Genomic DNA, 12,980 nt, shown 5'->3' on the forward strand with positions numbered 1-12,980 from the left:
CCTTTGCATTATATGTTGATTGTGATGACTTCTAGTATAAAGCATTATTACAAGAAAAAAGTTTAACTTCAATAACAAAATATAAGCAATGGATACCAAACCAAGCAATAGCTTTCAGGTTCTTTCATAAATAACTTTCCTATAAGTAATGGATTAAAACAACTACTGTTCAGAAGTCAAACTTCTCAAACTACAAGCAACTTCATTCTAAAATCTGCTTTTCAAGAAGTAGAATTCTCTCTGTAAGTTCACCAATTCATCTAGTAGGAGTTGCTACTTTTCTACATATCCTTACTATGATAGTTGCAAGATCAAAGCAGTCCCAAAATGTTCAACCAATGAGTAGTGGGAAAATAAGATGAAAACAAATAAGCTCTACTTCTTTAAATTTATTGTGTATTTTTCATCTTCTTATAATTGTATTAGTTCAATAAAAGGATATGGTATACTGTGCAATAAAACTAATAGGTTGAGTGGCCTAGATTTTACTTTCAGTATACATCTGATTTTGCTAACCAGATGATCAACAGTACTTGAATGACAAAAAGTTGTAGCCATCCATGCTGATATGGGGCAATAAACAAATCATAGAGCAAGACTTCATATCAAGATTACTACCTAATAGCAATCACAACTGAACTAAAAGAATAATCTCAGGAATCCTTTACAACAGGAAATGGGGTGCAGCCGAACAAAATAAGTGCACGAAACGATTATAACTAAAATTGATGAATAACATCCAAGTATGTGCGAGTAATAGATAAAATACCAACCACGTTCACTCTCAGATTAGACCCACAAGGAACGAATTCATTTTTTTTAAAGGAAACCACTGTATAAATTTAACAATATACAATGAAGAATAAAGTTTACCTTTGCATGAGAGATCCAAAAGAGATCAAGAGCGCCAGAAGAGGGAAAAACCGAGAGCCCCAGGAGAGATCAAGAGATCGAAGCTTGAAATCGAGCGATCAGAGCAAGTCTAGAGGTAGAGGTTGAGGCGTTTACGTTTAAGATTTAAAAGTAGAGGTGATCATTTGCGGGCTGGGTCCGGGCCGGGCCTAACTTGTTTTTTATCCAATGGGTCCAGGCCCATTTTTGACATTTTATAGGCCAGGGCGAACATAAAAAAAGGGCTCATTGCAAGAAACAAAGCTTTTAGCAACGATTTTTGTCCATCGCTAAAAGTTCATTTATCATCAAAAAGAGTATATAACAACATGTCGTTGCCATAACTTGTGGCAGAAACATGTCATCGCTAAAAGGTGCATCATCAAAGCTCACTTTTTTGTAGTGACCTTCGGTAAGTACGAAAAAAATTCAATAAATGTTTTTCATTAGTATAAAATTGAGTACAAGATATGCTAATAATTTACTGAGGAAAGAAATCTTATTTATCTTTATTATAGATATATAAGAGAATACTTAAGTTTACGTGCTTCTTGTTAAGTAATTTGAATCAAAGAGTATAGAAACTATGATTAATAATTTTTTATAAAAAGTACGAAGTTTTTTAGTTCATAACAAGAAATATGTGTTATTTTGATACAAAAAGAGAATTCGTATGAATGAATTAATCGTGAGGGTTAATGAGAGATCAATAATAAAGAAGATTATCAAGGTTTTCTAGACAAGTAGACAAATGAGGATCAATAAGAATATGAAAGAAAAGATGATCCATTGAGATCCAATAAGAATAGATAAATGAATTAAACATATAATCTGCAAACTCAACAAATAATTGTTTGAGCACTTGAATAGAATTCGTGTGGTGGAATCCCAATGAAAGATACATAAGTCAAACAATTGATGAAAATATTTAAATGCTATTTTTTTGCTCAAGTAAAATAAGATGTTAGGATTAAAAGTTTATGGGACATGACATATATAAGAGCCATTACTAAATATATCTAGTAAAAAAAATTATTGATTAATCACAAAACCATGAAACACATCATAAATTATCAGAACAATAGATTAATTGTCAAACAATGATAAAATATTTTATGTAGAAGCAAATATAGATAACAATAGTCAACAAAAACAATTAGAACAACATAACCAAATATCAATAGTCAATAGAATCATAAATTGATAAAAATATTCAACAAAAATATACAGCAATAGCAAGCACATGATCTTAACGTTGAATTGTTGAAGCACGAAAACAGTCAAGCATACAAAGTAAACAGGTTCATTGCATGGCTCCGATTCAAATCAAATATGCTCCATCATGATCTAATTGAACCTCAAGACAACCCCAAATTTCTGTATACGTACCCCGATTTTTTTATCACCCACTTTAGAATATTTTAGAAGTTGATGATTAGTTAATGTAGTGTTTTAGTGATAATAATGTCATAAATTTTCATATACCAGTCTCGATTGTGCAAAATTAAAGCAATAATATGAAGATGCAACATAAACAACGATTATAAACGTGAATTAAATTGAAATATATAATGCAGTGATTAGATTTTAGATTTTACCGTGATTCGAGATTTATATGTAACTATAATTCCGAGACCACCAATTCCAGCAATCAGGGGCCAAATCATCTCCATGGGATCTTATAATTCTTAGGTTTGTGAAAAGCAAACGAATCTGCAGAAACAGAGAGAGCTCCTCCATCTTTCATGGCATAAATTCGTATGTTGTTAGACCGATTCAAACACTTAAAAAGTAAGTGGATATGAAGATCGTAAGAAGAACAGATTTAATAGGCATTTGCAGAAAGGAATTTTGGTAAATCAAAGCTCAAAACGGTGGGTTCGTGAACAGAAGATTAAAACTGAGGAGAGATGAAAGAGATGAAAATAGTGACGGCTCAATGTGCCTTAGGTTAAACCACGCTATATTTTTACTTGAGTAAATTTTCGATTTGGTCCCTTTGGTTTTAGTGTTCTCCTGAATTAGTCCCTACAATTATTAAATTAGCCCCTGCACCCCTCCCTTTACTCTTCGCCTTCCCTTCCCTTTGAAAGCTAGGGCCACTCCATCCATTCTTCTTTGGTGAAGATTACAATTTACATATACATCTTTTCCGACGAGTATCCCATTTCCAGTCACCTTACACCATCACACACGAACACAACAACAATCGGAAATCTACCCAAATCCATATCCAAACCATGGATCAAAATCAAACTCAAATGCATATCCAACCATAACGTCAAAATTAAACGCAAACCTCAAAACCAAATTTAATATAAAAAACAAACCCAAATTCAAACATTAATCAGCAAAACTCAAAACCAATCGAAGTATGTTTGTTCTCCATGGGTGCACGGTGATGGCATTGAGAGCAACGAAAAGGGAAAAAAATGGTACATAATGGTGGTGGTGATGGTGATGAGATGAGATCGATTTCATCCTTGCTTTGTCCCTATTGTCGACGAATTCTCTTGGAAACCACTGTCGGTGTCCTCTTTTGAAACCTACCCTTTTCGCCCATGTTCCCCCTTCCCCTAGACCACCAATTTCGTCCTTTTTGTGTCCCTATTTCATGGTGGTCAACCATTGACATTTTGGGCAGTCAACATTATTAAGAGAGACATGGTTGACGATCCCTTCAGACGCTGATATATTAGCATCATGGATTTCAAGGACGGCAAGACGATTGAGACTCATGTATTAGTTTTTGGAAAGTAGAGAAGAGGGTCAATCTTCAAAGGCATTTGTGACCCCGATTACCACTAATACTACTTCATCAGACGTGGGTACAAAATGCATCAATGGCGACATAATATATATATATATATATATACATATATATAATTCTAAGAAATATTGTATTTGTCGCTATTTTAGACCGATGTATCACCGATATAACCGAAATATCTAATATCAGTCCCGACTGATATTTTGTATTTTGACCGCAATAACAGCATAAGAAGCAATTAGTGCCTTTGATGGAACTTTAATACATATTAATGTGTCTATTCAAGAACAACATCTATATAGAGGACGAGAAAAAGGTGAATGTTATGAAAATGTTTTTGCAATTTGTGACTTCAACATGGTTTTTACATTCGGTTGTTGCTAGATGGAAAAAAATTGCACATGATTCAAGAGTTATGTTCGAAGCTTTAACAGATGGTGCTATTGGATTTCTATTTCCTTCTTCATGTATACTAATGATTTTAAAGATAATATATTTACTATATTTATATTAATAGCTATTTTATTTATTGTTTTCAGATAAATATTATCTATGTGATGCTGCATATACAAATACTCGAGAATTTATGGCGACGCATCGTAATGTTAGATATTGGCTTGGAGATTTTCGTCGTCGACGAGCATTGAACAAGTATGAAAAGTTTAATCATTCTCATGCAAAGCTTAGAAATATTATTGAACCTTCTTGTGGTGTCCTGAAAGCACGTTTTCCGATATTGGAGAGAATGATATCATTTACACTTGAGGTTGAAAGAGACATTGTTATTGCATGTTTTGCAGTTCACAACTTCATACGTAATGAAGGTTTAAGTGATGAGTTATTTTTTGAGTATGATCAAACCAACTTCAATCGCATGAGAGTGCCGTTGACTAAACATATATGACTAGTTTAAGAGAAAAAATTGCAACACAATTAATGCAAAATAAATATTGATTCTAGTTGTTATGAGACTTTGTTCGTGTTTAATATTGCGTGTGGAATCAATTGACGTGTTTCAGTTGAAGTTTTGAATATGTTAAAAATATATGGTTGTGTAAAAATGGTTTAAATGATTGGATATTTTAGTTCAGTTGAATTTAATTAAAATGAATTGAATCAGATTTCACGCATGGCTTCAGGTCGTGGGAATGGTGTTGTTGACGAATAACATATTAAAGATTAGGTTGATGTTGGACATCCATAAGAGTTCCAAGAAAGGTAAGTGGTTGCATCTCAAAAAGAAATTGATGATGTAAGTGAAGAAGAGTTCATGACACAACCTTCTGTTGCGTCTCCACCTTCAATTCTTTCACGACCACCTATTGCAATAAAGAGGATGAAATCAGAAATAATAGTCAAAATCATACTTAGAAACCCTGTATATGACGAAAGATGGAAGTGGGTAACGAATAAATAAAAGGTTGTTTGACAGTTGCTAAATGGTTTGGTGCAGAATGATTAAGTGATCAGAATGATTAAGAGACTCTTATAATATAGTGCAAAATGAAATATAATTGTTTGGTAATTGTTCAAAATGAAATTAGGGCACAGAATGGTTAAGGGAGGCCCAAGATACAAAATCATTCAGAGATTAATTCTCTGAACATTTTTTTCAATAAATAAACCACATTTAAAAATATAACTTGTGTCGAACATTTAAACAATGATTACTTACATATTTTTGTGATTTTGTGACGATATTGTGTCTTTTGTAACACAAGGTACTTGTGACGATGTTGTGTCTTTGTGCTCCTGATGCCTAACGATGATGATGTTAGGTGCCCTCCGCTTTGGACCTGGTTATTGATGTTGTAGGTACTCGATCTTGATATAAGAGAGCATTTGGGTTATTGCCTAGGCTTAAGGCAACGGGGAAAACGAGCAGATATTATGGGCTCCATGTTTGCCCGTCAACATAGTATCGATGTAGACACTTTGGGCAGAAACCGACAACATAAACATACCATCATCATGACTTGATGAGTATCACATCAGTTACAAGGCGCCATACGAAGATTCAATATGTTGCCCTCACCACCAACACCGTTAAACATCGACAATATTATCCCATTCAAAAGCACAATAATTACGATGACAAGATGCATAGGATGTTGACTAGTAAATTTATCGCAATGCTTGTTTGTTTTTTGAATAAAGTTATCTGGATAAATTAAACCAATTAAATGATAGAAATTACAATTTTACCTCTTTGTCTTAATTGACGTATTAAATAAAAATTAATTGTTTGATAAAAAATTTGAATGACAAAAAGAAATCAAATTATGAATTACATAAAGCTATTTAATCTAAAATAAATATATATAAATTCGTCAATAACTTAATCGAGACTGTTCATATCACAACATTGTTACCAACTTAATTTGAAATCAAACATAACACATCATACAATAAAATGGTTTAAAAGGACAAGATATTGATAGTCAAAGGGTCAATCAAAAAATAAATTGATTGGATAACAAATTGAATTATAGACTTCTTTTACAAACATACAAAATTCAAATTAAATAGCAAAATATATCAATAGTCGTTCATACTTAAATACAAACGGGATATAAAACATTAATACTAAAAAAAAATTGTTTGTTTTTCATTCTAGACAAAAAAATTAATTTGAAGTATTTGAAAACAGTTGAGTCGCAATCTGATCCCGTAGATTAGTCATATATCCATTGTTTTGAGAAGCCCCCTATTGTACTTCAACGAGTTCTTCTTCATTGCCTCCTCCATGTTGCTCTTCCGCAGTAAACATGGCGTTCTCATCATATTGCATGAATAGTTGATCTTGGATATTACATCTTCTTATAAAATTATGGATTGCAAAACAAGCAACTACTACCTCTATTTGTTTTGGATAAGGATAACAAGCCATTTGCTTCAGAATTGAGAATCTTGCTTTCAAGATGCCATATGCACGTTCAATAACGTTTCTAAGTTGTGCATGTGCATGGTTGAACTTTTCTTCTTTAGTCACCGCACGTCGTGTCGAAAATCAAGTGCTTGAGCTGAAATAGGAGGCGCTTGTGTGGTATCCCAGCCTTGATCATCAACAACAAAAAGCAGGTTGGAAACATTAGTAGCACGCGAAAGGTTATGAGAATTAGACCAAGGTCAAGTTCCCATACCCGTGGCCGCCACTCCCGTCGAAAATTTGCATACAAAGATTAGGATAAAGTAGTGGTGCATTCCTTAACTTATCAGCATATTTACTCAACTGTATATAAAAAAAGTACAAACATATAACTAAAAGAAAAATATAAGGAAATTAAATTAGATAACCAGAAAAAGAATTGACCTTTGCTTCTGCCTTCCACTCCTCTTCAGATAAATTGAATGTGTTGTTTGTTGGGTTATAGACATTATCCGTTTTATTCCTTAGTCTAGACCATATAGCATACTTCTCTCGTAAATAATCATGGTGATTCTTCTTTTGTCTTTAATTGACAATGAAGTTGTGAGTCCTTTTTAATGTTTCTGCTATATTGTTTCATGAGTATATCTTAAGGCTACCGCCTTGGATTCCATTCATGGACATCTCTTGTAGACAACACTCCAAGAAGGTTTTTACTACATTCTCTTTCCAACGAACCCTCGATTTTTTAGGTTTCATTGATTCATCATACGATTCCATACCTATGTCAAAAATACCCAAACATTTCAAGGTTTTCATTATCCATCATGTTTTCAATAACAAAGCATACAAAAACAAAAACACATACAAAAAACCAAGAAATATTGACGATAAGAATAAGCATTTTTAAGATATATAATAAAACAAACATCATGGTTCCTAGAAGTTAAATTTTTACAAGAACGATAAACAAACTCAATGCACTTATCCGAAAGTCAATCCCTCTACTTCGGAACCCAATTGGGCAACGAATAATAGACAAATTCAAAAGATCATACTCTTTTGTGATTCTAAACAACACACTTCAATGTTGCAGGTCATTTGAGTGCGAAGAGTGATATCTACGGTTGTGGAGTGGTCTTGCTAGAAACTCTACCGGTCTATGGGCAATGGACCGGAATCAACCTCGTGGGCATCAGAACTTGGTAGAATGGAAAAGGCCAATGCTAGCAAGAAGAAACAAGCTAAAGGGAATTATGGATCCACGTCTTGGCCAGAGTTACCCCCTAGAAGCTGCTTTCAAATATGCGGAACCCACATCAAAATGTCTTGCAAATGAACCTAGGCTTAGACCTTCAAGTGAAGAAGTTTTGCAGAGTTTGGAACAAATATATTCCATTAGCAAGTAAAAGGACAACTTAAGACACAGTGATACACAAATGCTTTAAGACAATGCTTATACAGATGGCGAAATGGGGTGAAGTCAATGGAGTGGTGGGTTTGGTTGTGTAATGGTTTGATGCATATAAGGAGTGATGATCGGAACTTGAATCCTATAGCTTCTAACTTTTTATCACCATCTGCAAATTCTGTTTCAGGGTTTGAAGATGAATCTAGTGTTATTAGGTTGTCAACTCACACACTCTCCAAATCATCATTAATTGATTTCAAGAGCCATGACAAGCCTCCTACCCCCCAAAACAGGAAGAATAGAGGCTGCAAAGTGGAAACAGAAGGAACCATAAGTATGACAGATCTTGTTCCATCTGCTATGAGAGTTCCCTTCGAGTCCAATGTAAGCTACTACTCCTCCTGCTCCTGTTGCAGCAACCACTATACCCAACAGCAGCTACAGCATACCCATTAATCGTAAGTTACTTTCCTTTAAAAACTGGTCTTTTAGGATCCCACTTTGTGTTCATCGGAACCAGAACCGTATGTTTTATATAAAGACATCATATTAAATTGTATATAAAGAAGATATCTCTGAACCTTGCTTTGACCAACGTACAAATGCCAACACAATCATCAATGTTCAGAAACATCTTGGAATGGAGATGCTTCGGTACTTAAACCTTGTCAAACAACAAGCATATATATGAGTGGATCTATCAACTCATATTCCCATGTTGATCGGTTTGGTTTGGTACAAAATTGACACCCGTAACGATTTTATAACATTTTAAAATACATAATAAACAGATTCACTCCATAGCTCAGATTCAGATCATATATGCTTCATCATGAACTAATTGAACCTCAAGACACCCCCAAATTTCTGTATCCGTACCCCAATTTTTTTTTCACCCACTTCAGAATATTTTAGAAGTAGAAGATTAGTTAATGTCATAATTTTTCAAATACGAGTCTCATTTGTGTAAATTAAAGCAATAATATGAAGATGCAACATAAACAATGATTATAAACGTGAATTAAATTGAAAAATATAATAGAGGGATTAGATTTTAGATTTTACCGTGTGATTTGAGATTTCTGTGTAACTATAATTCCGAGACCACCAATTCCAGCAATCAGGGGCCAAATCATCTCCATGGGATCTTATAATTCTTAGGTTTGTGAAAAGAAAACGAATCTGCAGAAACAGAGAGAGTTCCTCCATCTTTCATGGCGTAAATTCGTATGTTGTTAGACCGATTCAAACACTTAAAAGGTAAGTGGATATGAAGATCGTAAGAAGAACAGATTTAATAGGCATTTGCAGAAAGAAATTACAAGGAATTTTGGTAAATCAAAGCTCAAAACAGAAGATTGAAACTGAGGAGAGATGAAAGAGATGAAAATAGTGACGGCTCAATATGCTTTAGGTTAAACCACGCTATATTTTTACTTGAGTAAATTTTGGATTTGGTCCCTTTAGTTTTAGTGTTCTCTTGAATTAGTCCCTATAATTATTTTACTACATAAAACACTCATGGTATGCTATTTGAAATGTTTTCATTCCTCCCATTAACAACCGTTAGAAAAAATTCTTTTAAGTGGTAGACATTTAAATTTGTTTCCTCTTTTGTTTTAGACTAAAAGGGCACTCATGCAATACAGCGAGATATATCTTGATTTTAATATTTTATTTTATTCTTTATTTCAGTTGATGTTATAATATGGTTTTATGTGATTTTGAAAAAATGATGATTTTTTTTATTTTTGAATAAAATATAAACTTGAAAATATCATAAAATTTTGACAAAAATATATCGATAATAGTATCAACTTAACTATTTAAAATTTCTATTTTTTGTGTAATTTTTTAATTCAATTTTTTTATAATTTAATTTAGGTTCAATAACGAAACAATTTATATTTGGTTTAATAATATATTTTTCTTATAAAAATAATAATTAATTATTTTGTTAAAACTCGGTAATTATCCTAATTATATTTTAGATATTTTATATTTTATATTTTAAAATTAGATGTTTATCCTCTATTTGATTATGTTTATCCGCAGATAGTTATACAAATTCAAACATGTAGCTTTGATAAGTTGTACTTATGCCTAATTTCATTGTAATCTTGAATTTCAATATAGTATAGAAATGGGTTTTAAGAGTTTTTATGCATAAAAAATAGTTTTTAAGAGTTTTTAATATAATTTACTTATGCATCAATATACAGTACTTTATGTATAAAAAATGGTTTTTAAGAGTTTTTTGTCAAATGATTTATAATATAGTATAGATTATGGATTTGGTTCCTATTGTTTTAAATTTATTTTGCATTTGATCCCTAGAATTTGTTTATTGTAAGATAGCGCTCGGAGTTTACATTTTCGTCAGTATTTATTCATGCCACTAACGGTAGTTAACTCTCATCCATTAAGTGAGGGGCTTTTTGGTCCTTAGTTAATTTTTTTTTCTTTCCAAATTTGTATTATTATATTAGCCCCCGCACCCCACCCTTTACTCTTCCCCTTAGTTAGGGCCACTCCATCCATTCTACTCTTTTCCGACGAGTATCTCATTTCTAGCCATCTTACACCATCACGTACAAGCACAACAACGATCGAAAATCTACCTAAATCCATATCTAAACCAGGGATCAAAATCAAACTCAAATCCATATCCAACCACAACATCAAAATCAAACGCATACCTCAAAACCAAATCTATATATGTACTATATTATAAAGCATTTGACAAAAACTCTTAAAAACTATTTTTTATGCGTAAAATATTGTCTATTAATGCATATTACTTAAAACTCAAGATTACAAGTAGATTGTGCGTAAGTACAACTTATTAAATCTCCATATTTGAATTCGTGTAACTAACTGTAAATAAACATAATCAAATACAGGATAAACATCTCATTTTAAATATTAAAAAATCTAAAATATAATTAGGATAATTATTGAGTTATAACAAAATACTTAATTATTATATTTATAAAATGTTATATTATTAAACCAAAAATAAATTATTTCATTATTAAACTTAAATTAAATTATAATAAAAAAATAAATTAAAGAAGTTACATAAAAAATGAAAATTTTTAAATAGTTGATTTGATATTAAAATTGATATATATTTTTTTTTAAATTTTATGTTATCTTCAAATTTATATTTTTTCATTATTGTTTTCTTAAAAACACATAATCTATCTATACTATATTATAAAGCATTTGACAAAAATTCTAAAAAATCATCTTTTATGCATGAAGTATTGTATATTGATGCATATTACTTAAAATTCAAGATTACAAGTAAATTATGCATAAGTACAACTTATTAAAGCTCTATGTTTGAATTCGAGTAACTAACTGGGGATAAACATAATCAATTAAAGGATAAACATCTTATTTTAAAATATAAAAAATCTAAAATATAACTAGGATAATTATCGAGTTCTAATAAAATAATTAATTATTATTTTTATAAGAAAATTATATTATTAAATCAGTTTAAATTACTTCGTTATTAAACCTAAATTAAATTATAATAAAAAAATTGATTTAAAAAATTATACAAAAAATAAGAATTTTAAATAGTTAATTTGATACTGATATCAATATATTTTTGTGAAATTTTTATGATATCTTCAAATTTATATTTTATTCAAAAATAAAAACATTATCGTTTTGTCAAAATCACATAAGACCATACCATAACATCGACTGACATAAAAAATAAAATAAAATATTAAAATCAATATATATCTCGCTGCAATGCGCGAGTACCTTTTTAGTTTAATATAAAAAACAAACCCAAATTCAAACATTAATCAACAAAACTCAAATTTAAAACTCAAAACCAGTCGAAGTAGGTTTGTTCTCCATGGGTGCACGGTGGTGGCATTGAGAGCAACAAAAAGAAAGAAAAAAAATGATATAAAATGGTGACGGTGACGATGATGGTGTTGAGATCGATTTCATCCCTGTTTCGTCCCTATTGTCGACGACTTCTCTTGAAAACCACTGTCGATGTCGTCCTTTGAAACCGACATGTTTCGGCCGTGTCCCCCCTCCCCTAGACCACTAATTTCATCCTTGTTGCGTCCCTATTTCATGGTGGTGGTTGGTTGCTCTACAGAAAATGGCGAGATGTTGGACGGTCGGTGCGTTTCAAAGCCTAGGGAGGGGTAGGGTGAGATGTGAGAGGCTTGGTGGGTTTTGTGTCTGTACATAATACATATATAGAGGAGCGATCAAATGCAAACCACTAATATTTGTACAAATCGTGTAAACCACCATCATTCGTTGATTTCATTGTTTAATCTTATGACATTGTTTCATTTAATACTTTTTTGATAAAGGTGATTCATATATGGTTATGAAATTATTTCATATAATACTTATGAAATTTTGATGAAATTGTTTTATGTATCTCTCTAAAATTAATATAATGAAGATGATAATATCCATGATTAACACTCTCCACAATAAAAATAATTAATCAACCTCTCATAATTACAAAAAATGAACAAAATGAAAAATTATGATTGGTTAAATGAGGTTTGTACAAATAACATGGTTTGCAAAGTAAAGCTCCTCTACACACACACACACACACACACACACACACATATATATATATATATATATAGGCGGGTTATTATACAACCTTTTACATTTGTACAACCAATACAACTCAATCTCAACCATTCATTTAATTTGATGAATATGTGATTTCATAGAAGTTTTTATTGTTTTCTAATATAAAGTATTGATCATAATTAATGAACCATATTCATCTTCCATAAATATTCAAATCCTAATAAATGAACTCTCATCATTTCTATAAATATCTCAATTAATTGGGTTGCATTGATTGTACAAATAGACATGATTGCATTTGAAATATACCCTATATATATATATATGTATATGTGTGTGTGTGTGTGTGTGTGCGTGTGCATATGATACATCATATCTATATCTATACTATATTATAATGCATTTGGCTAAAACTCTTAAAAACTCTTAAACTCTTAATC

At 31.5% G+C, this 12,980-nt stretch overlaps 1 long non-coding RNA gene across 1 annotated transcript; it reads right to left on the minus strand.

Moving 5' to 3' along the window:
* Positions 1-6,154: 6,154 nt before the first annotated feature.
* LOC112528683 lies at positions 6,155-7,303 on the minus strand. Its single transcript, XR_003070829.1, has 3 exons — positions 6,975-7,303; positions 6,805-6,893; positions 6,155-6,717 (listed from the first exon to the last, which is right to left on the minus strand). It is a non-coding gene; the product is annotated as an uncharacterized LOC112528683 (long non-coding RNA).
* Positions 7,304-12,980: the final 5,677 nt, after the last annotated feature.

The sequence above is a fragment of the Cynara cardunculus genome, assembly GCF_001531365.2.
Source record: "Cynara cardunculus var. scolymus isolate 2C chromosome LG 1, CcrdV1, whole genome shotgun sequence".
In the NCBI taxonomy this organism is placed as follows: Eukaryota; Viridiplantae; Streptophyta; class Magnoliopsida; order Asterales; family Asteraceae; genus Cynara; species Cynara cardunculus.